This window comes from Ananas comosus, linkage group 11, assembly GCF_001540865.1.
Source record: "Ananas comosus cultivar F153 linkage group 11, ASM154086v1, whole genome shotgun sequence".
In the NCBI taxonomy this organism is placed as follows: domain Eukaryota; kingdom Viridiplantae; phylum Streptophyta; class Magnoliopsida; order Poales; family Bromeliaceae; genus Ananas; species Ananas comosus.
The window spans coordinates 4,023,778-4,028,624 of NC_033631.1; positions in this window are offsets into that span (position 1 = coordinate 4,023,778).

The window sequence follows — 4,847 nt, forward strand, 5'->3', positions numbered from 1 at the left end:
TAAGCAAGGCAACCGCACAGTTCGGGAGTATGAGCGGGAGTTCACCCATCTCCTGAGCTGCGTCCCAGATATGACGGCGACAGAGCAGGACCGGGCGGATTGTTTTGTTCGGGGACTACGGCCCGGTGTTTTCAAGTTGGTTCATGCCTTCAAGTTCCACTCTTTGGCGGAGGCTTTAGATAGCGCGCTATGGGTCGAGCACGGGAACGCTTGCGAGCGTGAGGACTGTGAGGCGCTCGACAAGGACAAAGGCAAGAAGAGACAGGGCGGTGGTTCAGGCGGTCAGTCTAGCTCCAAGAGGCCCCGAAGTATCCACGCTCTCAGCCCAAGGGTCGTGGTGCAGAGCGATGCGTCTTTTGCGGCGGAGACCACCGACCGGGTGTATGTGAGCATCGTCGTGGGAGGTGCTTCAAGTGTGGGCAAGCGGGGCATGTCATTCGTGACTGTCCTCAGGGAGGAGCTTCGCCCGCTATGTCGACTGCATCGGCCCCGGCGGTTCCAGCTCGCTATGCTCTGCCCCCTCCTACAGCATCTACTGGGCGAGCGGCGGCGCCACGCCAACCCGAGCCTGCACGATCAGCGCCGAGCGGAAGGATGTATGCTGCACCCGTGCATGTTGAGGAGCCTTCTAAGGCCGGCAAGCGCAATGTTGTGGCAGGTATAATTTTGGTTAAAGATGTTCGAGCTAGAGCTCTATTTGATACAGGCGCATCACACTCATTCATTAGTCGATCATTTGCACGAGCGCATGATATTGAGTATCGTCTTGGGGAGCACGTTTGGCATGTTGAGGGCCCCGGGCGATCCTTTTTTGTTAGGAAGCAATGCTTGGCATGTCCAGTGCAAGTGAATGACTGGGTTATGCCGATCGACTTGTTGGTGCTTAAAAGGTTGAAGGAGTTCGATGTCATACTGGGCATGGATTGGCTCTCGAAGTACTATGTGTCGATCGATTGCCCGACTCGAGTTATCACATTTCGGGAGCCGGGTCAAGAAGAGTTCACCTATCGAGCTTGCAAGAGCTCGTGCTTCGCCGCGACGGTATCGGCGACTAGAGCGAGGAAGCTGGTGAACAGCGGTTGCATGGCTTATTTGGCGACCGTTGTAGAGATTGACCGAGCGGTTCCAATCCTCGAGGAGTTGGCGGTTGTGCGGGAGTTCCCCGATGTGTTTCCCGCGGAGTTACCGGGTATGCCGCCGGACCGGGAGATCGAGTTCATGATTGACTTGGTTCCCGGCACCGCGCCGATTTCTAAGGCCCCGTATCGCATGGCGCCGGCCGAGCTAAGGGAGTTGAGAGATCAATTGCAGGATCTTCTCGACAAGGAATTCATTAGGCCGAGCGTTTCGCCGTGGGGTGCCCCGGTATTATTTGTGCGCAAGAAAGATGGATCTTTTCGACTCTGCGTGGATTACCGCGAGTTGAACAAGGTCACTATGAAGAACAAGTACCCGCTACCCCATATTGATGACTTGTTTGATCAGTTGCAGGGGTCGCGAGTGTATTCGAAGATTGAACTTCAGTTCGGCTACCATCAGTTAAAGATCAAGCCGGAAGATGATCAGAAGACGGCGTTTCGCACGCATTATGGACACTACGAGTTCACGGTGATGCCGTTTGGGCTCACGAATGCCCCGGCAGCGTTCATGAGCTTGATGAACCGAGTGTTCCAGGAGTGCTTGGACCGATTTGTCGTGGTCTTCATAGACGACATTTTGGTGTATTCGCATAGCGACGAAGAGCACGCGGAGCATTTGCGCGCGGTACTTCAAATCCTTCGAGAGAAGAAGTTGTACGCAAAGCTGAAGAAATGCAACTTTTGGCTTCGAGAGGTCGTGTTTCTCGGGCATGCTATTTCCGAGGGTGGTGTTTCTGTTGACCCGAGGAAAGTGGAGGTTATTGAGATTGGCCGCGCCCGAAGAATGTTACCGAGGTCCATAGTTTTGTGGGCCTAGCTGGTTATTATCGACGGTTTGTTCAACTGAGTAGTCTAACGTTGTTCCGATTTTGGTTTTTGTGAACGTTGACATCGATTTGTTCCAAATTTACACTCTCGAGGCATAATAGAAAGCTATTACTCCTTTTTCGATAGAATGAGAAAAAGGACTCGTTGCAAAGTTATACTGTTGTGGCGCAACTGAGTAGTCTAATGTTGTTCCGGTTTTGGTTGTTGTGAACGTTGACATCGATTCGTTCCAAATTTACACTCTCGGGGCATAATAGAACAATTTAATTAGGTTTTACTCTTTGTTAGATTGAACGAGAAAAAATACTAGATTCAAAATTATACTGTTAGGGCACAACTGAGTAGTCTAATGTTGTTCTGGTTTTGGTTCTTGTGAACGTTGACGTCGATTCGTTCCAAATTTACACTCTCGGGGCATAATAGAAAGCTTTTACTTCTTGTTCAATAGAATGAGAAAAAGTACTCGTTGCAAAGTTATACTATTTTGGCGCAACTGAGTAGTATAATGTCGTTCCGGTTTTGGTTTTTGTGAATGTTGACATTGATCGTTCCAAATTTACACTCTCGGCGCATAATAGAACAATATAATTAGGTTTGGGGCTTTGTTCGATTGAATGAGAAAACACCCAAAAAGAGAGAGATTATCCCAAATTACACTCTCGGGAATAGTAGAAAGCTATTATATTCCTTGTTCGATAGACTAAGAAAAAGTAGTCGTTGCAAAGTTATACTGGTTGTGGAGCAACTGAGTACCTCTATATGTTGTTGACAGTTTGATTCTTTTGAATGTTGACAGTTCATTCGTTCCAAACTTACACTTGTCCGGGGGCATAATAGATAGAATATAATTAGGTTTTGGGGCTTTGTTCGATGAATGAAAAAGTACTCGTTGCAAAGTTATACTGGTCAGGCTCACTGAGTAGTCTAACGTTGTTTCAGCGATTTTGGTTCTTGTGAACGATTTCGACATCCGATTCGTTCCAAATTTATCACTCTCGGGGCATAATAAAAGCATTTCCTTTGTTCGATAGAATGAGAAAAAGTAACTTTCGTCGTTGCAAGTTATACGTTTGGTGCAACTGAGTAGTCCTAACGTAGTTCGCGTTTTGGTTCTTCGTGAACGTTGACACGATTCGTCCAAATTTACACTCTCGGGGCATAATAGAAAGCTATTACTCCTTGTTGCGATAGACAACTGAGAAAAAAGATACTCGTTGTAAGTTATAGCTGTTGTGGTGGCACTGAGTAGTCTAATGTTGTTCGCAAGTTTTGCGTTCTTGTGAACGTTGAACAATCAGATTCCAGTTCCAAATTTATACTCCTGGGAGATAGTAGAAGGCGAATATAGATAGGTTGTGCGGTCTTTGTTCGACTTGAAGAAAAAAGTACTACTTGCAAAGTTATACTGTTAGGGCTCATTCAGTAGGCTAACCGTTGTTCCGATTTTGGTTCTTGTAAAGTTGACATCGATCGTTCCAAATTTACACTCTCGGGCATAAAAGAAGCTATACTTTTCTTGTTTCGAAGAATGAGAAAAAGTCCTCGTTGCAATAGTTTATACTGTGTGGTGCAAACGAGAAGTCTAATGTTGTTCCGGTTTTGGTTCTGTGTAACGTTGACAGTTGATTCGTTCCAGAATTTAGCACTCTCGGGGCATAATAGAACAATATAATTAGGTTTGGGGCTTTGTTCGATAATGAAAAAAAGTACTGAGTTGCAAAGTATAGCTGTTAGGCTCAACTGAGTATCTAACGTTGTTCCGATTTTGGTTGCTTGTGAACGTTGACATCGATATCGTTCCAAATTTACACTCTCGGGTATATAGAAAGCAATTACTCCCTTGTTCGATAGAAATGAGAAAAAGTACTCGTTGCTAAAGGTTATACTATTTGTGGTGCAACTGAGTAGTTCTAATGTTGTTTCAGTTTGGTTGCTTGTGAACGTTGACATCGATTGCGTTCCAATTTAACACTCAGCTGGGTAAATAAATAAGAATAATATAATTAGGATGGACGTTTGTTGAATTGAATGAGAAAATTTATGTTACAAAGTTAATACTGTTAGGCTCAATGAGTAGTCTAACGTTGTTCCGATTTTGGTTCTTTGTGAACGTTGACATCGATTCATTAGCAAATTTATCACTCATCGGGAATAGAGATAAGCTATTACTCTCCTTGTCGATAGACTAAAAAAAGTACTCGTTGCAAAGTTTATACTGTTGTGTGAGGGCAACTGAGTACTCTAATGTTTGTACAGTTTTGATTCTTTGGAAGTTGACATTCTGTCGTCTCAAATTTACTAGCTCTCGGCATTAATAAGAAGCAATATAATTAGGTTTGGGGCTTTTGTTCGATTGATGAGAAAAAGTATGTTTTCGTTGCAAAGTTATACTGGTTCCAGGGCTCAATCTGAGTAGTCTAACGTTTTTTCCCGATTTGGTTCTTGTGGAACGTTGAAACATCGATTCGTTCCATAATTTACAACGTCCAGGGGCATAATAGAAGCTATTACACCGTTGTCGATAGAAATGAGAAAAAGTACTCGTTGCAAAGTTATACTTGTTGTGGTGGCAACTGAGTAGTCTAAGCGTTGTTCGCGGTTTGGTTCTTGTGAACGTTGAACATCGATTCGTTCCAATTTTACACTCTCCGGGGCATAATAGAAACTATTTACCCTTGTTCGATAGACTGAGAAAAAGTACTCGGTTGTAAAAGTTATAACTGTTGTGGTGCAACTGAGTAGTCTATGTTTTCAGTTTTGGTTCTTGTGAGACTTGACATCGGATTGCGTTCCAAAGTTTATAACTCCCTGGGAATAATAGAACAATAAATTAGGCAGGTTTTGGTCTTTGTTCGATTGAAATGAGAAAAAGTACTACTT